Source organism: Neophocaena asiaeorientalis, unplaced genomic scaffold (genome assembly GCF_003031525.2).
Source record: "Neophocaena asiaeorientalis asiaeorientalis breed wild unplaced genomic scaffold, Neophocaena_asiaeorientalis_V1.1 scaffold62, whole genome shotgun sequence".
Taxonomy (NCBI): Eukaryota; Metazoa; Chordata; class Mammalia; order Artiodactyla; family Phocoenidae; genus Neophocaena; species Neophocaena asiaeorientalis.
This window is the reverse complement of record NW_020175191.1, coordinates 3,574,830-3,597,091: the sequence shown is the minus strand read 5'-3', so window position 1 is coordinate 3,597,091 and position 22,262 is coordinate 3,574,830.

Below are 22,262 nucleotides of genomic sequence, written 5' to 3'. Positions count from 1 at the left end.
CCGCAGAAATACAAAGCATCCTAAGAGACTACTACAAGCAACTCTATGCCAATAAAATGGACAACCTGGAAGAAATGGACAAATTCTTACAAAGGTATAACTTTCCAAGACTGAACCAGGATGAAATAGAAAATATGAACAGACGAATCACAAGTAACGAAATTGAAACTGTGATTAAAAATCTTCCAACAAACAAAAGTCCAGGACCAGATGCCTTCACAGGTGAATTCTATCAAACATTTAGAGAAGAGCTAACATCCATCCTCTCAAACTGTTCCAAAAAATTGCAGAGGAAGGAACACTCCCAAACTCATTCTACAAGGCCACCATCACCCTGATACCAAAACCAGACAGAGATACTACAAAAAAAGAAAATTACAGACCAATATCACTGATGAATATAGATGCAAAAATCCTCAACAAAATACTAGCAAACAAAATCAAACAATACATTAAAAGGATCAAGTGGGATTTATCCCAGGGATGCAAGGATTCTTCAATATATGCAAATCAATCAGAGACACCATATTAACAAATTGAAGAATAAAAGCCATATGATCATCTCAATAGATGCAGAAAAAGCTTCTGACAAAATTCAACACGCATTTGTGATAAAAACTCTCCAGAAAGTGGGCATAGAGGGAACATACCTCAACATAATAAAGGCCATGTATGACAAACCCACAGCAAACATCATTCTCAATGGTGAAAAACTGAAAGCATTTCCTCTAAGATCAGAAACAAGACAAGGATGTCCACCTCGCCACTATTATTCAATATAGTTTTGGAAGTCCTAGCCATGGCAATCAGAGAAGAAAAAGCAATAAAAGGACTACAAATTGGAAAAGAAGAAGTAAATCTGTCACTGTTTGCAGATGACAGGATACTATGCATAGAAAATCCTAAAGGTGCCACCAGAAAACTACTAGAGCTAATCAATGAATTTGGTAAACTTGCAGGATACAAAATTAATGCACAGAAATCTCTTGCATTCCTATACATTAACAATGAAAGATCAGAAATAGAAATTAAGGAAACAATCCAATTCACCATTGTAGCCAAAAGAATAAAATACCTAGGAATAAACCTACCTAAGGAGGTAAAAGACCTGTACTCAGAAAACTATAAGATACTGATGAAAGAAATCAAAGATGGCACCAACAGATGGAGAGATATACCATGTTCTTGGAATGGAAGAATCAATATTGTGAAAATGACTATACTACCCAAAGCAATCTACAGATTCAATGCAATCCCTATCAAATTACCAATGGCATTTTTTACAGAACTAGAACAAAAAATCTTAAAATTTGTATGGAGACACAAAAGGCCCCAAATAGCCAAAGCAATCTTGAGGGAAGAAAATGGAGCTGGAGGAATCAGACTTACACTGACTTCAGACTATACTATAAAGCTACAGTAATCAAGACAATATGGTACTGGCACAAAAACAGAAATATAGATCAATAGAACAGGATAGAAAGCCCCAAGATAAACCCGCTCACCTATGGTCAACTAATCAATGACAAAGGAGGCAAGGATATACAGTGGAGAAAAGACAGTCTCTTCAATAAGTGGTGCTGGGAAAACTGGACAGCTACATGTAAAAGAGTGAAGTTAGAACACTACCTAACACCATACACAAAAATAAACTCAAAATGGATTAAAGACCTAAATGTAAGACCGGACAGTACAAAACTCTTAGAGGAAAACATAAGAAGAACACTCTTTGACATAAATCACAGCAAGATCTTTTTTGACCCACCTTCTAGAGTAATGGAAATAAAAAACAAAAATAAACAAATGGGACCTAATGAAACTTCAAAGATTTTGCACAGCAAAGGAAACTACAAACAAGACGAAAACACAACCCTCAGATTGTGAGAAAATATTTGCAAACAAATCAACGGACAAAGGATTAATCTCCAAAATATATAAACAGCTCATGCAGCTCAATATTTAAAAAACAAACAACCCAATCCAAAAATGGGCAGAAGACCTAAATAAACATTTCTCCAAAGAAGACATACAGATGGCCAAAAGGCACATGAAAAGCTGCTCAACATCACTAATTATTAGAAAAGTGCAAATCAAATCTACAATGAGGTATCATCTCACACTGGTTACAATGGGCATCATCAGAAAATCTACAAACAACAAATGCTGGAGAGGGTGTGGAGAAAAGGAAACACTCTTGCACTGTTGGTGGAATGTAAATTCATACAGCCACTATGGAGAACAGTATGTAGGTTCCTTAAAAAACTAAAAATAGAATTACCATATGACCCCGCAATCCCACTATGGGGCATATACCCTGAGAAAACCATAATTAAAAAAGACAGATGCACCCCCAATGCTCACTGCAGCATTATTTACAATAGCCAGGTCATGGAAGCAACCTAAATGCCCATCGACAGACAAATGGATAAAGAAGTAGTGGTACATATATACAGTGGAATATTACTCAGCCATAAAAAGGAATGAAACTGGGTCATTTATAGAGATGTATATGGACCTAGAGACTGTCATACAGAGTGAAGTAAGTAAGAAAGAGAAAAACAAATATCATATATTAACGCATATATGTGGAATCTAGAAAAATAGTACAGATGAACCAGTTTGCAGGGCAGAAATTGAGACACAGATGTAGAGAACAAACGTATGGACATCAAGCTGGGAATACGGCAGGGGAAGGGGTGGTGGTGTTGTGATGAATTGGGAGACTGCGATTGACATGTATACACTGATGTGTATAAGATAGATAGCTAATAAGAATCTGCTGTATAAAAAATAAATTAAAGAAAATTTTAAAAAGTAAGTAAATTAAAAAAAATAAATCAGGAACTTGCCTGGGTCCCTCAAGCTTTTGAGAAGCAAAGGGTTTGGGAAGCGAATAGAAAAGTATGAGGACAGGTAAGCTTTACCTGCTTCACAATTGTTGCCAGGGCCAAGTCCCCAGACAAGTCACAGCACAGCTTTCTCTGTTTTCCCAGTAAGAGAATGGGGGCCAGAAGAGGCACGGAGTAGTGTAAGGGGGGGACTACCCAGCAAGTAAAGTACAGCCATGTACACATCTGAGCAAACATGTTCACTGTCGTTTTCCCGCCATTATTTTCCTGTAGCAGGTTCCAAGGTGGAGAAGAAAGGCACCGTGTGACTCCCCCTCCTTATCTCCTGTCAACCATGGACACGCTCCCATCCCACTGACCTTTTACCCTTAGGGCCTGGAGGTTGACAGTAGCAGCACACAGGCAAGAGACTCCCCACCAATCACACAGAATCAGATGTTGGCAAACAGAATTGAGTCCAGAATTATGGTACCTGATACTCCCCCGGGGTCTCCCCTCACCTCTACGCTCCTCAAAGACCGTCGTATGTAATATATTTAAGAACACGAACCACCCTCACATATCCTCACTGCCAGGAATTTTTTCTTTCAGTATCTACACTTTGCTTTGTAATCCTAAGCCAGTCTCACCCCAGAAAGCTCTGGTGCACCCTACATGGGGCAGATCAGGAAATTGCTGATTTTGCCCTGAGTTCCCTCAGGCAGCTGATCCACCTGGGAAGGTCTGATATGCCGGACTGCAAGGCGCTACAGCGTCCCAGGAATCCAGATGCTCCTTATTAAGACATTTCGAGTTTGTGCTGCTAAATTAATTTGTCCAGTTATAAGGGGAGAATGAGGCTCTGGTAGCTCTGTTTGTAATTTCCCACACTTCGGGAGATTGAAATTCCCTGCCACAAACTGGAGAGGATCTGAACAGTCTGACTTCTACTTAGTGGGTTTCTGAATCTGGTGGGTCATTCATTGAACAACGCTATATTGAGAGCACCGACTGCGTACCTGGCCCAGTGATAGCTGCCGGGCCTTCAGAGCTCCCCACAGGGACACACCGGAGACAAAACACAGCAGTGGCAAGTGGCCAATTTGTAGTAGGACAGGCATATCTGCACCACGGGAGGAGAGCGCAGGGTTCAAGGCCGCAGTCGCGGCTGACTGCCGATGAAGTGTTTATCGTTATAGAGCAGCTCAGTTTTCTTCTGCTTCGGAGGTCCATTTTTAGACTCAGATTCAAAGAGCAGCAGGATACTTCCCGATAAAATGAATCCAGCCACCCATCACTCATCATTGCATCAGGGGAGTCCTGAGCAGGGGTGGAGGCAGGTGTTTCGGGGACCCTGAGTCTGTGCAGTGTGGCCTGGTGGCGGAAGCTGTCTCCTCTGCAGGCCTCCCCACGCCGAGGCCTGAGGACTTTGGGGCCAGAGTGCTGGCCAGGTTGCCCAGTGCTCCGCTTGTTCAATCAGTCACTCGCTCACTCACTCACATAACCAATATTCATGCTGTGCCTCCTGTTAACCCAATGCTGCTCTGGGGCCCGGGCTGAAAAAGGACAAAAATCACTGCCCAATGGAAATGACAGCCTAGAGCAGGAAATGAGATACCAAATAAGAATAATAAATGCTACTGCTGTGTGCCAGTCCCTGTTCTAAGTGCTTTCCTATTTCATCTTCACCACCACCCTGTCTAGTAGGCACTATTGTTAACCGCAATTTACAGACAAGGAAAGTGAGGCACAGAGCGGTCAAGTAACCTCCCCAAGGTCACCACCTAGGAAGTAGGGGAGTCATAGACTTGAAGCTAAGTAATACAGAGCCCATGCTTCCAATGATCACACTCTGTCATAAAATAAATGTCGGTTATATGTTATATTAGGGGGTGATAAGTTCAGTAGGAAAAATAAATCAGGGGAGCAGGATAGGAACTGCTGGGGTGCATGTGTGGGAGAGGGTGGTTTGTATGTTTAATTACAGTGGTCAGGAGAATCCTCAATATTAAGGGGCCACTTGAGCGAAGACTTGAAGGAAGTGAGGAAGTGTGTCATACAAACATCTGGTGGCGGGGAGAGCATTCCGAGCAGCAGATAGCAAGTGCAAAGGCCCTGGTGGGGGAATAAATAAATAAATAAAGGTTCTGCACCCAATTTCAACATGGGAGGCTGGGGGCTTTCCACACCACCAAGCAATTCTCTGACACCAGCTTGGGGTCCTACAATTCAACTCAATTCTGACACCATCTATGCAGAGATAGCCACGGAATCCACAGGTTAAGGGTTCAGTTCTACAAAACTACCCTCCCCCCCACTTCAGACGCCAATCACAAATCCAGGTTGTCACCTATGCCTCCTCTGACCAACCACCTATAGACTAGAGGTTCCAACGACCCCCTCTTTGGGTTCGATTAATTTGCTAGAGCAGCTCACAAAACTCTGAGAAACATTTTACCTATGGATTACTGGTTTATTATAAAAGCATATAACTCAGGAACAGCCAGTTAGAAGAGATGCACAGGTCAAGGTATAAAGAAAGGCACCGAGCTTCCATGCCGTCTCCTAGGGCACCACTCTCCCCCATCTCCCCATGTTCACACCTGGAAGCTCTCTGAGCCCATCCTTTTGGGTTTCCATGGCGGCTTCATTATACAGACATGACATCAAGTCCTTGGCCATTGGAAATTGATTCCTCCAGCTTCTCTCCCCTCTGCAGAGGTCAGGGGGTGGGACTGCAAGTCCCAACCCTCCAATCACGAGGTTGATTCTCCTGGTAACCAGCTTCCATCCTTAGGTGTGATCCAAAAGTCATCTCATTAACAAAACAGGAGACACCTTTATGGCTTTCATCACAGGCCATTCTAATGGTTTGAGGTGTTCTCTGCCACAAATGGGTCGAGGATCAAATATACATTTCTTATTATAAGTCACAGTGTCACAGGGAGCCTGCCTGGAGTGTGAAGCAGCTGAAGTGGAAGGAGAGAGAAAGTAGAAGGAGCTGAGACAGAGGTAAGGGGTTGGGAAGTCACACCACGCGGGGCCCTGGAGGGCGTGACGAGGACTTGGGATATTTTCTGAATGACATGGGAGCTGTGGCAGCCGTTATGCTTTCTGCCAAATATTTCCTGTCTTTTCCCTCTGACCTCAGGATAGGATTGCTCTTCTTTGTCCCTTTGAAGCTATGTGTAGCCACGTGCCTTGCTCAGTCAACAGCATGGGAGCAGAGGTGATGTGGTCACTTTGAATAAGAAGTACGTTTTATTAGGTTAAGCCACTTCGATTTTGGTTTTGTCTGTTACCTCAGCATAATCTGGCCCAAACTGACTAATACAGATTCCAAGAGGGGGTTTTGGGAAGAGGCGTTTTGGCAGGATCATTCTGGCAGCAGCTGGTATTCAGAGACAAGGTTGGAAGCAGAGAAAGCAGTTCAGAGAGTATTGCTATCACCTAGGTGAGAGATGCAGTTGATGGTCTATTGATCATCAGTAATATTGGAAATGATGCAAAGTGATCATATTCTAAATACATTAAACTGAACCACTAGGATTTGCTAATGAGTTGGATATTGGGCGGGGCGGCGGGCGGGGGAAGAAAGCAGTCGACGATGACCCCAAGGTGTATGGTGTTGGCAACTAGACAGACAAGAAAGCTCTCAATCCTCTAAACCACCCCCTTCATGCAACACACACACCCAGCCCCTGCCCCACCGACACGTTTCAAAAAACGAACTCTATTTTTCATTTGGCAGGCAAAATACCAGAAACTTCACCATTTCAAAGAGCCATTCTTCTTGGATAAGCATTGCCCTTTCCAGGCAGCTTATTTTTTACTTCACTCTGTATGACAGACTCTAGGTCTACCCATCTCACTACAGAAAACCATAATTCAAAAAGAGTCATGTACCACAATGTTCATTGCAGCTCTATTTACAATAGCCAGGACATGGAAGCAACCTGAGCGTCCATCATTGGATGAATGGATAAAGAAGATATGGCACATATATACAATGGAATATTACTCAGCCATAAAAAGAAATGAAATTGAGTTATTTGTAGAGAGGTTCTTTAATGTGGATTGATTTATTTTAGCAACTCAGAGACACCCTTGAAATCATCTAGTCCAAGTCTCTTATTTCATTTGAAGAAACTGAGGTCCAGAGAGATAAATGATCTTGCCCAAAGTCATGTAGAAAATTAGAATCGAGTTGAGATCCAAAGAGAAGGACTCCTGACTCCTAGGGCATTGTTTTCCCTCCTCCCTCTTGTCCAGCCTGAGTAGGGGGCTCTTGGCCACACATGGGCCTCGGAAGGGATGCAGGGAGGAGAGGGGGGAGCCATGTAAAAGAAGCAGTGCCTCCTCCACTATTCTGTGTGGACCAGTCCTAAGCAGGACTCAGGAGCATCTTCCTTCAAGGCTACAAATCCTTCCATCACACTAACCTTGACTTCACTGGTCCTAAGCCAAAGACCAAACCTGAGAAGAGAAATTATTAAAAGGACCTGAAAAGAATACATCCTGTTCAACTTTGTGTGTGAGCGTCTGACACTTGGCAGGCATGCAGCACGTTCAAGTCCCTTCTTCCCTCTGTCTTGTCTGGTGTTTTCCTGCTCTGCCAGCTTTGTGCCACTCTTCTTGCAAAGCATTCTTTGCACTGCTCTCCATGGGTCAGGCGCAGCTAAAAACAGACAGCACCGACACTCCTCTCCTCTTCATATCCTGGCACATTAACTAGAATCATTTGATTCTGCATTTTTATGTCAGGCTTTAAATTTGCAAAATGCCTGACTATAATTTTTATTAGATTTTTATTATTTGTTGTACCTTTTAAAACAGCTATTTGAAACCGTTACCACTGAAACTCTTCTCTGACTTTTGCAAATCTTGGACAATGGCCATTTTTAGTGACTTTTGTCTTAGACCTTCTTTGGTGTGTAGGGAAGCCAAACCACCTTTTTAGGTAGTTAGTGAACAGCAATTTCCTACACGTGGCAGAGTGGCGAGAGGCAACAAAGAGGTATGGACCAGAATCTCCTCTTCTGAGAAGAAAGTAAAGAATAACCTGATGGGAAAAACATTGCAGAAGAGATTCACAGCTTTAGATGCCAAATAGCAACTCTCAGAGCCATTGGCAGCCGAGGGATAGTTTGTAATGTTTATCAGACCCAGTATTGAAAAAACTGTGTAGAATAAAGTGAAATCGTGTTAACTTTTCCTTCTGAAGTTTAAATGAATATCTGTATTATATAAAAGTGTTGAAAAGTACATGAAAGCCTATAAAAATAAGGCTAACTAAGACAGTGTTTCCAATGATTTTGCTTTCACTGGAAAAGAAATATCCCCATAAAAAGGCATAATCTGTGCCTCGTGCCTCTGTTGAGCGATCTACAAATACTGCACTTGATGTCCTGGGTAAACTTCCCTTTCTTCCAATGCAAACCAATTTTGCCTTTCCCTGCACATGTGCAAGGACTTTGGAAAGATCGCTAAAGCCACACATGGAATGACTTTGTGCGCTGCTTCTGGACACCCGGCCTGTTTCATATATTAACTGCATTCTAAATCCCACTAATGACAATGCTGTATGTGCTGTCTTCAGTTACTACCCCATTTATACCTTTATTCCCCCCCCAACAGACCCCAGCTGTTATTAAAGAACAGTATTTAAGTCCCATTATAACAAAGATTTTTCAATAGCAAATGACCCCAATCAATGGCCCATTTCTTGGAATAACTTTACTGAATTCAATTTCTGCCAGGTACTGTGAGTACTCAGATCTGCCAATGACGCAGAGATGAAAAACGCTGCATACCTGATCTCAGAGGGCTCAATATTTGAAATGACAAGATTCTAACACAGCAAAAGAAGTGTGGTTGCCCCTTGAACTTTATTCCGATGGAACCTAATATAGAATTCCATGTGGGAAAGATGGTTTTATCCTGTAGAGATTTTAGGGGTTTTTTGTTTTGTTTTTTTTTTCATTTCTGTAGCTTTTTGGTCCAGGCCCTGATGGCTCTTAGGTTCTATCACGGGGATAAGAGTCCTTCAGCAGCTGCCGTTCCTCTGTGACAACGTAGACTCATTTCCAAGGGGGCTAAGGAGGCCTTCTCATCACCTTAATCACACCAATCAGGTCTGACAGTATGATATTGGCATTGACACTGCATGACTTAACGAGGATTTAGCTTCACCAAAGCACACATCAGATGCAGAGTTTAAACCAGCTCTTTGCTCCATCTTAAGACCTTGGTAGCAAAGTAGCTCCTTATTTCATCTCAATCCAGAGGGACGACTTCACACATCAGAGTCTTTCTTCTCGGCCCTCTTGTGCAAGTATTTTTCCCCTCACCACAAAATGCTTTCCTTTTTGAAAAAAAATGAACTTGCTGCTCCAACCCGCTTGGTATCTGGCTCTAGGTCCAGAACTTGAGCGTAAATGGTGAGGTTGAAATGTGTTTCTGGATCCTGTGGTTTCAAAGTGGCTACTCTTTCCAAACCAGGGGGGTGGCCTCTGAAAAACTGTTAAGTTGGCCAAGTCTGCGTCTCCCCCCTCTCTCATCCCAGCTTCATCTGAGAAGAAGGAAATGTATCTGTGGTTCAAATAATGATCGCTTCACCGAGTACTCTCTCTGTGCCAAGGAACATCCCAAAGTGCCTTCCCTCCGTTGTCTTGTTTAAACCTCCCAGTGTTCCCATGTGCCCACCTTCTCTTCCTCCTCTGAGGAAACTGATGCTCAGAGAGGTTAAGAAACTCACCCAAGGTCACAGAGGTAGTAAGTGGCTGAGGCAGGCTGGACTCCATCCTAGGATAAAGGAAATTTGAAGGCCACAGGCCCAACCCTTATGCCAATACAGTCTTCTATTAAACGTCAACCACATTCTTTATTTTATATAACACAAAGGCAAACTATCCAAAAAAGACAAAGAATAAAATTTCTCAGAAAAATATTTAACCAAGATCTTCCCCGTCCGCCCCTGACATCCTATAAGCCCAGGACTGACTCCCTCCCTGGGGCTGGGACCTGAAGTCCTTGCTGGAGACACTGCATTGCAGGCATACACCTGCTCTGTGGGATCACAGAAGCCTGTCTGTCAGGACAATGTCTTCCCCTCATGTACTTCCTTCTTAATTAAAATACCATTTTGAAAGTAAAATTATCCAGTGTGTAGAATAAACAGTACAACAAGAGCTGTGATTAATCTGTCAGAGGTTGTATAATGTGATGCTAATAGGAAGAAATAAACTCCTGCTGAAGATCAAAGTCAGCTCTGCACATGGGGAACTTTTAAAATTAGAATGCCGATAAATGAATCTCCATCCTGGAAAAATAAAAAAGCTCTGCAGGTTTGCGGAATGAGGGAGGAAAGACGGCTTGAGGACATTCCACCGCCCAGAGGAGCAGGGAGGCTGGAGAAGAAGAGGTCCGGTCTGCATCCTGGCCCCTCGCTGTCCTGTAGCATCTGGCATCCCCTCCTTCTCTAACCCTGTGGTGGTCACTCAAACCTCCCTTGGGCTCTTGCACATACTGCTACGATCCATCCAGCCCAGCCCATGACAGGGCATGTGGGGCGTGCATGCGTGGGACACGTCTGCACGGGGCGTGTGTGCATGCAGGTGCGGTGGAGGGGGCGATGCACACAAGTCTGTGTTGAGCGCCTGCTAAACAGAGCCCCTCCTATGCCTTATAGGCGGGCCTCATTTTAATTTACATGTGTGGGTCTTGATAAGTGAAAGAACTGGAACTGTGAACCCAGATCTTTTGGGTTCTAAAGCCCAGGCTTTTTTTTTGCTCCTCTTGGGGAAAGGTATAAGCTAAGAAAGAAACTGTGGTTACGCGTGTTTCACTTACATCCACAGGAAGGCAAATGAAGAATTGAGAAGCATGTGTGTAAACATGCAGTTAAGTAACGATGAAAAATGGGGCGTCTACTGTGTGCAGGCACTGTGGCAGGTGCTGGGGATGGCACGGCCCCTGCCACCGCCAAGAGAAGCTTGTTGAGAGAGAGAGAAGGGAGACCAACAGGCAGGCAGGCTTTTGTAATCCAGTGCAGACGCTGCAGAGACACAATCAGAGGGGATGATGGGGCCACAGGGGAGGACCCTATCCCACAATGGGGAGTCAGGCTGCCTCCAAAGTCATATCTGCTCTGAGGCCTCAGAGACAAGGTAGGGTCAGCCTAGTGAAGGGGACACAGAGCACGGAAAATGTCCCAGGAAGAGGAAAGACCATGTGCAAAGGCCCAGATACCAGAGAAAGCATGATCCATGGATGTCAATACACCTGTCCATAAACAAATGAGAAATTATTTCAGTGCCCCGCACACCCCAGATCCTGTGTTCCTTCAAATGTCCCCTTCACCCAATTTACAAGTTAGCTCTGCCATGTCTTGAGCCAGTTCTTTTGCTCACTGCAATGCAGATACCCCTGAGAGAACCAATGGATTTCAGTCCCTTTCAGCTCTGGGCCAGTGACTATTCCAGGCCATTTCCTGAGAGCAGGATGGAAACCTAAAGGTGATCATTGGTCCCTCAGATGGAGGCAAGTTTTGCCAGGCTCACAGTCTGGCAGAAGTGAAGCCCTGCTGGCACCAAGACCCTTGTCAAAAAGGTGCTACCTGGACTTCCCTGGTGGCGCAGTGGTTAAGAATCTGCCTGCCAATGCAGGGGACACGGGTTCGAGCCCTGGTCCGGGAAGATCCCACATGCCGCGGAGCAACTAAGCCCGTGCACCACAACTACTGAGCCTGTGCTCTAGAGCCAGTGAGCCACAACTACTGAAGCCCACATGCCACAACTACTGAAGCCCGCACGCCTAGAGCCTATGCTCCGCAACAAGAGAAGCCACTGCAATGAGAAGCCTGTGCACTTCAATGAAGAGTAGCCCCCGCTCACCGCAACCAGAGAAAGCCCGCATGCAGCAACGAAGACCCAACGCAGCCAAAAATAAATAAATTAATTAATTTTTAAGAAAAGGTGCTACCTGCAGGGGTGATGCGTGTCCCCCATCTGCTGCCTCTCAGCATCTCATCAGGCACACCATCAGTACCGGAAACGGATCCCAGGAACTCCCTGCTGCTCCCAAAATGCTGTTTACTTAACAGGAATACAGCCCGGGACTGAGTGGGGCTAAGGGAGCATGGCCAGGGTCATGGTGGGATTAAACTGTTAAGTGAGCCAGCACACCTGAATGGTCTACAGTCTTCTTAGCTTCTACCATGCTGACAAAACATGATTTTAAATACCTAAGTCTTGGTTCTTTAAGAATTTTTCCAAATACTAGTCAGTAAGTTGCAATGCTGAGGGCATGGGTCTTGGAGCCCACAGACTAGGTTAGTTACTTGCTAGCTTGTGTGACCTCTGTCTGCTTATTCAAACTCTGAGCTTCCATTGATTCATTCAATAATATGCATTTGTTGAGGACCTACTATACTCCACTAGGAATTGACAGTTCCTAGGATTTTATAGTTTAGTGGGGATGGTAGACTCTTGCCTATTGTATGAATGTAACAAAGATGTGTATATCTACTCTCTTTTGCATTCCCAGTATTCAACCTCCCCGTATTCTTCCAGAGGCAAGTGGTTTTCATAGGAGACTTTTGGGATTGTGGCAGCTGGGATGCAAAGAGAAAGAAAGAGTCTATGTTCAGTTTTCCACATCCAGAATAGGATTTTTGAGTTCATAGCAAGACAATGGTTTTGAAAGCCAAGCATTCTCAGAGTCAAAAAAGCGGGGTGGGGGTTGGTCTCTGAATTCCTTAAGCTCCCATTAAAATATCAAGAGCCAGACTTGGAGCTCTTGATCACAGAGTTTCACTATAGGCCTAAGGAGGGGAGAGCCCAGAGTATAACCTAAGAGGAGGTCTGGCTGAGGAAAGGAGGAGGAAAAAGCACTTCCCTTCAGCCCAGCAGAGGAGAATGGGCAGGGGTAAGACAGGCCAGGCCAGGTGATCATTGGCCAGGGTCCTCATTTTCCCTTACTCTTGGGCCTGCTCCGAAAGGTGGCGGTGAGTATTACAGAAACGGGTAGGAAAGAAACAGAGAATATTGGAGCAAGTGGCCTATTTCCCTGGGCTCAGGCCTCTGGGAGATGCCCCAGAGTTGGTTTGGTGCCAATATGGTAGAGGAATGAGAGTATGGCACTGAGGGAGGGAGTCCTCAGTAGAGACTATGGGATAATGCCTCTGGCTCCATTCAGCCTGCATGCAATGGGCAGAGACTGCTAACCCTGACATCTTTCCTGACTTCCAGATTTTCATGCTGCACAGATGCCCCTCAGTGTTCCACAGGCCCCCCCAGATCCTAAACTGAAGATCTCTGCTTCCCAGCCACCCACAGGCTCCATCATTGACACCATCTCCATAGTTGGCACAAACATTTACCTGGTCAGGCAAATAAGGAAGCCAGGGGACATCCAGGACACCCCTTTCTCTCCCTCATCCCCTCATCCAACCATTCCCATGTCCTGACAAACTTACCCCTGCATTTATTTTGAACGTGTCTCCTCTCTATGCTTAGCTCCCAGTGCCCCACTCAAGCGTCATCGTTGTTGTTCACTTGGATATGAACGTTATGTTTCAATCCAAGTAGAGCAGACTGGGAGGAGAGAAATGGAAGACTTTGGAGCATCAGGCTAAGAATGTGTAGCATAAGGTACTGGTGCCATCAGTGCCTCAGATCTCTCTATCGAGGTGCATGCTGATGGCCTTTTTCTGCAAGTACCTGGGGGCTTTCTCTGGCTGCAAGAGTGTGTTCAAATGAGTAAAGGAGGCAAACTACTAGTGGTGGGGGTCTATTCTGCCCTCCCCCAAAATAGCCTTCAACCAATTTTGAACGGAGGTTGGAGGGTAAATACCCCAGCTCCCTCCCTCCTCATGACAGATGACACTGAGGAATGACCATTTTGCCTGGGAATGACTACAGACCCCGGGGGGCCTCCCTGCACTTGGTCTTACCCTCCATAATCCACAACCTCCTTGACCTCACCTGTGACTCCTCCGGCTTCATCTCCTGCCACTTCGTGCCCCATTAATTCTGAACCGACTGCAGCTTCCTGCACACACCATGCTGTTTCACACTTGCACGCCTTAGTTCAAGTTTTCCCTCTGTCTGAAATGATGTGCTTCCCAACATGCTTCCCTGGCTCTGACTCATGCCTCAAAGCTGAGCTCATTTACATATATTTAAGCATTTGCTCTGTGCAACACAGAATGCCTCAGAAGCACCTAGAACGAGCACCGGTCTTGACTTGGGGGATCAAGGAAAGCACCTCATTAGAAATGTCATCTAAGATTCTGAGAGATGAGTCTCAAAGGAAGTGAAATGGGCATGATGGAGCTTGGGGAGTGATAGTTTTTGAAGCACTGAAAAAGGAATATGGGGTCCAGAGGTGCCAGCACAGCTTATTAAATGAACTGAAAAAAAGTCACTAAGGCTGGAGCTGTAGAAAAGTAAAGGAAGTTGCAAGAGGGGAAGATGAAGAGGCACAAGGGGCCAGATGACACAGGGCTTTAAGGAATATGGAATTTATGCTACTGCAATGGACAACAATGAAGAGTCTCTGAAGCTCCAAGTTGGTCAAACGCTCCATCCCCTGAGCTTCCATATCTTCCCTGGGATGTATCGTATCAGTTTACATTTTGCTTCCCCACTGGATAACAAGTTTCTATATGGCAGGAAACACTGCTTCTTTTTTTTTTTTTTGCGGTACGTGGGCCTCTCACTCTTGTGGTCTCTCCCGTTGCGGAGCACAGGCTCCGGACGCGCAGGCCCAGCGGCCATGGCTCACAGGCCCAGCCGCTCCGCGGCATGCGGGATCTTCCCGGACTGGGGCACGAACCCGTGTCCCCTGCATCGGCAGGCGGACTCTCTACCACTGCGCCACCAGGGAAGCCCGAAACAATTATTCTTGATCTTTGTTTCCTTGTACCTAACACAGATCCTGCCCAGGACTGTAATACATGCATTGAGTTGGACCACTGAGGTGACCTAGAGCCGCCCAGCCCAGACTCCTCTGTAGGAGCCTTACAAAGAGGGTGTGAGGCTCCTGCCTGTGTCTCAGTATCACAGATCACTAAGTGTCAACATGGCACCACATGACGGGAAAGAGCAGCCGTGATGCTCTACAGACAGAATTTGATCTTTAGAGGGCCCTGCCCCAGGGGCATCTCTGCAGTGGCCCCAGTAGGAATGCCTGATGCCAGGGTTGGTGGGGGCTGCGGAATGAGGACCTGGGTGCAGACCCTGGAGCAGCAGCAGTATTGTGGGGGCTCCCAAGTAGCACTGAGGACTCGCCCTAGTGGGAGAGAAGGGGAGAGCCTCAGAGCTGTCTGAACACAGCACCCACGAAGACGAGATCTGGGCTGTCCACGTGGTGGCCATAGGGTCATTGGAGGCCCGTGTGCAGACAGAGCTGGACCAGTCTGGGAAGTGGGAGGCTCACAGCTGTTTGCATCAGGAGAACAGAGGAGAGATTCCGATCCACTAGGAGGCTCGCTAGACCCTGCACCTAAGGAGGTCAGTGCCTGTTTCATCTGTCTCACCCTTCTTTCCAAGTCAAGCTCAACTAAATCACAATTTTATATTTTTACAGGCCTGGTATATACTGCATATTAAATAACTATTTAATGATGGGTGAAGCAGCTTTCTAGAAATTCAGTTCCATGTGACTAGAGGCTGTTTCGTTCACTTGCTAAATCCCCGGCACCTAAAACAGGACGGCCCATAAAAGGTGCTCAGAAATTACTTTAATATATTTAATTGTATAATTATAAGGAAATTATACTTATTATGGCTCAAAGAGGATAGATCTTTCTCCCAAGGTCGCACGACCTTCAAGGAGTTAAATCTTCCCAGTTCCAAGCTGGTAGCTTTCCTGGACTGCGGTGCCCCCGCTGGAGAAGAGCCAAACTACTCTGAGCCCAGCTAGGTTCTCGGACTGGTTCCAAGGATGAGATCCTCCAGGCTGCGGCAGGTTGAGTTAAGAACAAAGACTTTGGGTGGAGGTGCAGAGGGTGAAGGGGGAATGGCAACAGGGCCCTTGCTAGTGCTCGTGCCTGTGGTCTAAAACAAGAACCCAGGTAGCACTTGGCACTTAGGGATGCTCAAAATGTCAGTGACTGAGGGGCGTGTGTGAGAGGTCAGAGATGAAGTAGGGGTGGAATCATAAAATGAGGAGGGAACACCTGGAAGAAGATGCATGGGAGAGGATGTAAGTCCAGGACTGAGCCATGGGAGGCATGTGCAGTCTGAGGGCAGACGGAGAAATCAGGGAGGTAGATGTTATGCCAGGACGCAGTCACAGAAGCCTAGAAAGGAAAGTGATGATGCCAGAGGTCATCGGAGAGGAAGCCGAGGACTGGCAAAGTCTGCTGAACTTGGCTGAAGGAGGAAGAGGCATGGGGGTCTAACAGCAAGAGCACCACAGGCTTGGGTCAAATCTCTGCTCAACCGTTGACTTATGCTGAGCAAGAGACTTACCTCTTAGGTCCTCAGCTTCCTTAGTTACAAACAGATGATACCTACTGATTGGGCCAGAGGAGGCCTTGTCCGGGACCTGAAACTAGGGATGTGCTCAATACATGCTGCCATTATTATGTTGGTGGCGGTGTTATTATTGCAACTGGTGACCTTGAAGGAGAAAATATCAGTTCAGTAGCGGGAAGGGAAGGGAAGGGGAAGAAGATGGGAACCAGATTGCAGGAAGTTAAGGGGAACCAAGGAGATGGTGGGTGTCTCGCTGACTTTGCTGAGGAATATGGTAGTGAATGAGGTTGAGAAATCCACTGGTTCGGCAGCAGGAGGGCCAGTGGTTTCTTTAGGAGAGAAAAGGCAAGTGAGCGCTCACAAGCAAAAGGAAAGGGACCTGCAGAGATGGGGCAATTGAAGATATCAGAGAGGGAGAACAGAGATATCAGAGAGAGGCCCCGTGAGTATGCAGGGATGGTCCCCCAGAAGAGAAGCGGGACCCCCCCCGACTGCAGTTTTCTCTGCACCCGGCCTTCCTTCTCTCCTTTACCAGCCCCCCCACTTAGGCCGGGGATGGGAGGTCTCTCCCTCAGCCGCTTTCAGAAAGTATGGCATCAAGAAGACTTGCCTAGAAGTCAAGAGGCCTGAATTCTGGTCCTGACCCTGGCCATCCGCACTTGGCTACGCCCTTGTCCTTCCTGAACCGCGTCCTCCTGCATAAATGACTGATCCTCTCTGTGATTTTGTAACCATGTCGTCTCATTAAGCATTATAAAACATTTCCTCTTCTGAAGCTTTTCTCCACTCTGATTGGAAGAAAGGGGAAAAAAAAAAAAATCTTTGAACTGAAGCTATCACTTCCTCCAGCAACTGGGACAATATTTCTGCTTCACACGTATTGCGAGCAGATCCGGTGATTCCATCAGTACCGGCAGATCGCTGCTGAGCCTCCTGGTGTCTTAAATAGCGTGCGCACTTTGTCCTGGCCTCCTGGAATGAAGCAAGGGAGAGGCGGGAGCTTTGTGCTAGGCTGAGTGTTGCCGTTGATGAGGCACTCAATGGCTGCAGGCTTCCGAATCCTCAGAAATAACAACAGTTACTGCGCATGCCCAAATCTGTCCTCCAAGGCAGCAAATGCATCAGCTGCTGGTTATTTTGATACTCTGGAGAAAAAGCTTTCGAGAAAATCTAGTACAGAAAACAGTCTTACCCTCTGCTTGTCTGCACCATTCCTTCTGCCCGCTGCCCTCTCAGCTGTTTACATTCCTATAAATGTAGCTGGTCCAGGCTTTAAAGTCCTTGTCTCAATGACCCAGGAGGAAGACGTTTCTGTTTGGGCCCTTCGTGAATGTGGAAGGAGCAAGAGAAGAGACACCTGGCTATGTGTCTCTGTGCCAAGGCCGGTCTGACCTGGAACCTGCTGGAAACCAGTCCAGTGTGGATGGGCTGTCTGACAGCCACAAATGGCTCTGACCATTTTTGGATTCAACAAGCATTCACCAAACGTCTACTGTGCACCAGGCCTCGTGCTAGGACCAGGAGAGATGGTGATAAACGTGGCTGGGATCTAATAATCCAGCCGCCACAAAAACACAAGCTCTCTGATCAGGTACCATGGCCATGTTACAGGGCCTGGCACACAGTAGGCGCCCAATAATCAATCTTTGGAGTGTGTGTTTGTTATTTATGTGTTATAATTTACTCAAGATCCTAAAAGCTCAGGGACAGAAACGGAGCTATTCAGGGATGGAAAGGAGCACTTATTAAACCAAATGTGCCATCAGAATGTGATCAACAATTTGGGGAGGGGGGTATCCAGGCTTATATCCTGCTTACATCACTTTTAAATTTCCCTCTTACACACTTCATGAAAAAGAACCATAAGTGCCCCAAATCCTTTTATCTTTCCGGGTGATATCACAAGGACACATATAAAAGCTCTGTATTCAGCAACCAAATAATCTGCTATTCTAAAATTTTCAACTTCATCCCTAAGTTCTTGGACAGCTATTATGTAAGGCTTAGGGCTGGTGCTTTCAAACAAGTTTATAAGTAACATGATTGATGAATGAATTTGTCCTATGGTCTGGAAATTCCTTTGTTTCACTGACGATGATAAATTTCCTAAAGGATCACCCTGCCTCTGATGTTACTTCTATAGAAAGGGCCATTCATGGTGGCTCTGGTCACTTACACTCACCTCCAAAGTGTGTTCCTCTACCGGTTTGTATCTCAGCAACTCAAGCGGATGAGGCTTTGCTGGGAAATAACAAGGTCATATCAAACCTAAAACTCCCTTCCAAGTCTGGGGCTTTCTCCTACCTCATCCTTCTCAGAGCATACATGAGTGGGTGAACTTAGGTATGGGAGCAAAGATGAAAACAGAAAGAAGCGGAAACCTCAGCCCAATCTGTGTCAAGTGTCTAAGCAGGGCCTCACCTTGCTCAAGTGCCCTCCACTGGGGGACAAGGGCCACCCTTGGACTTAGAGAGGGAACTCCTGTACCTCACTAAATCCCAGCACCTGAGAGTGACTTTCACCTTAATTGTGCTACCATGGCTTCACCCATAAAGGGAGACTCTGCCTCTCCCTCTCTCTGTCTCTCTCCCTACATGCCTTCTTCCCTTGTTGACTCAGGCACAGGGTAGGGGTTCAGCATGCAATTTGCTCAAGGAGGAAGTGAAGAAAAACATCTACAAGCTCAACACCAGAGGGGATGGTGGTATGAATTTTCAAAGACCCACAAATCCCCCAGAACATTATTACAATTAATGATTCATATTTGGTAGAAATCTGACTTAAGGGGTATTTCTGCCTTGCTAGTATGGGCCATGGGTCAGACAAGTTCCCCCATCAAGGTCTGTATCCATGGAACCCAAGAAATCTTGGAGGGCAGTCTAGGAGATCCCACCTCACTGAAAGTATGGATGGTGGAGGAAAAGCAGAATTTAGGTAGGGCTTGGGGTGAAACAGCAGGTTCTCTGCCTAGGTCACTTTAGAGTCACAGAACTCATGCAAAATTGTTGAAAACTGCGGACCCTCTACCCAGAAAAGTGCACACATCACACACAGCCAGACAAATTTGCCTACAATTTCAGAAGGATGGGGGACCCCAGGAAGGAAACTTCTGGAGTCAGGGCCTTAAGTTAATGCTCTGACTCTAGGTGCTGATGCCTAAGTCTTCTGCCCCTCGTCCCTACGCAGGACTTGCCCCTACCCCCAGGGTCTTCTAGCTGGTTCTGGTTCTTAGAGCCACAGTCCTCCCTCGTGTCAGAGAAGCCCCGGCACCTGTATCTCCAGGAGCTCCCCTGGGTGCTCTTTTCTCCCAGGGTGACGGGAGGTGTCCCGGGAGAAGGGGTCTCTGGGCTTTTCTCTCTCGGCTGCCAGGAGCAGCTGAAGCCTAGGGCACGGAGGACGACGCCGGCAGACACTCCCGTGCCCTGCTCCAGTCGCTAGCTGCAGGCGAGGCGGGAGGGAAAGGCGGGGAGGTGCGGGGTGGGCCGGGCGATTCAGCCCACCCGCAGCTTGTTGGCCCGTTGGCAAGCGAGACCAGCACGCACTCCTGGTGCCCCAGAAAATCCCTGGCCAGCCGGGCTTTGCGCGCAGCCCCTCCAACTCCCGTGCGTTTCCTTTTGACCTCTTGAGGTTTGAACCCCTTCTTGGCTGGGTCGAACCGGCCCTCCCGGGAAAGATCGATCTCTCGTCCCCAGGATCCCCTACTGGCGGGCACCTCCGCCTGGCCAGAGCAGGTGCGGGGCTGGGGCCGGGAAGGGTTGGAGTAGGGGAAAGGATTTGGAGTGGGTGACTCAGGAGTCCGGGAGGAGGGGCTAAGAATTCAAGAAGCCTGTGTTAGAGCAGCTCGGGGCTCCGGCACAGCAGAGAGCGCTGGGAGCCGGAGGGGAGCGCAGCGGTGAGTCAGGCTGCCCCGAGCCCAGCCCGAGAGGGGCGCAGCGCGGGCACGGGCGCGGGCCGGCGTGGCTGGGCTCCTGGGGAGAGTATGCATGGATCCCGGTCTGGCGAGATCTCCGGGCACCCGCCGAGGCTTCCGCGGGCTGAAGTGCGGCCATGAGAGGAGCGTCCCCAGTGGGTGCGGGAGCGCGGGAGCCTCGGCGGGCGGGCGAGTCGTGGGGAGCAGCGCTCTCTCAGGTCGTGGAGTTCCCGATCTCCCGATGGCCCGAAGTCCGGGAGGCAACCCTGGCGCCTGCAGTCGCCGCGCGGCGGTACCGGGGACTAGCTAGACGGAGACAGCGCGCAAGTGAGGGAGAGCGAAAGAGCGTGGCGACAGGGATGCGCGGGCTGCGAGCGCGCTGGGGCCGCAGGAGTGGTGGTCTGCGCCGCAGAGGGCTAGTGCACGGCGCGCGCGGGCTGGGGTGTGCGCCGAGTCCCGCGCGAGCGCTACGTTGTCCCCAGGTAAGGGGACGAGTTGGGCAGGGGGCTCTGGACCTGGTGCAGGGAATGGAGCAAGGGTCTCTGGGCTCCTCCGCGGGTCGCTGGAGGGCTGGGAGTCTCGAGTGAGGGCCCCAGGGGTTGATAGGGGAAGCCTGCTCGCCAAGGGGCCTCCATGGAAGGTCCTGCTACGTGGGTCTCACGCCTCACCTCCAGCTGTCTGCCGCCAGGTGTGGGAGAAGCTGGCATGGAGGGGTGGGGCGGGCAGCGCCTTGGGTCCAAGCGACAAAGACCCAGGGGAGGGAGAGGGCTTGGGGGTCAAGGAGCGGCATCTTTGAGCCATCGGAAACAAGCAGCTTCATTCTGATTACAACTCTCCTTTCTCTTTCCAAAAAAACCCCCCAAAACCAAAAAACCTCTGAGATTCTCATGGAAGGTGTATTCTGCTTGAACTTTCTCTTCTCTTGTGACTTGAGAGATTAAAAAAGAGCCTGCTTGCTAGGCTGGTTTTTCCAAGTTGTTCCAGGTTGGAAGTTGTAACAGTTTGTAGGATAATTTACGGGTGTTTCATGCATTAAAGTGTATTACTGCAAAGCCTTTGGGCGCTATGGGTATTAAGGAAAACTCAGTGCACGTTCCCAGCTGGAAACCAAAATAGGGCTCTCCTGGGTATCTCTGCCCCCTCTGTCTTCTGAGGCCAATGGAAGTCCTGGAGAAAAGGCACTTGATTAATTGTCTTGGTTCCATCCTCTGGGCGCACCCATTGCCAGCCAGCCCCCTCCTCCCCCCACACGTGCACGGCCAGCTGCATTCTTAAATTCAGAAATGGACGTGGAGGGCCCACCAGTATCTCCTCCCCAGGGTCTTCAAACTCTTGAAGCTGTCAGTTAAGTCTGCTGGAGGGGACTATTTCTCCCTCTCAGAGCATATAGAAAGGCAGCAGCCATTGGGCCCTGCCAGCTCTTCTTGTGCAGTGTTTACAATTTGCTATCGAATGTCTGAAACTTTCCCCTTCTGAAGAGCTACTGAAGAAAGACTACATTAGTTGTGGAAGGGTCTCTTCTGTGGAAGAAGTTGTATGTCAGTCTGGGCAACCCAAATGTCAATCCACTATGGGCCATGTTCCCAGAGGTTCAGAGGCAACTGAGGACTGGGGGTGCGGGGTGAGTGAGAGTGGTCTGGGGGCTGAGACTGGCCCTGCTGGTGTTGACTCACAGAGGAAATGAACTCTCCTCATACTTGGGTCGTTGAAGGGGTTTGGGGTTAGCATCACATGCTGTCAACTCCTCCCCCATATGCTTTTCCCAGTGTTTTTGTGCAGGTGGGAAAAAGGGCAGTCTTGAAGGGAAAAATGTTAGGAGGCACCACGAATGGGAAACCAAGGTCTCTGGGGCCCAGGGACACATGTTTTGACACGACTGTAGGAGTACCTCAGAGGATTTTACAGCCAGCTGCTGGTGCCACGCCATCCCTGGACAGCCATCTTACCCCAAAGCAGCCCAGACCCACTAGAGAACTGGAAAATTGGGTCTACTCAGGGCAGCCTGGTGACTCTTTCCATACGCTTAACCTCTGTCAAGGA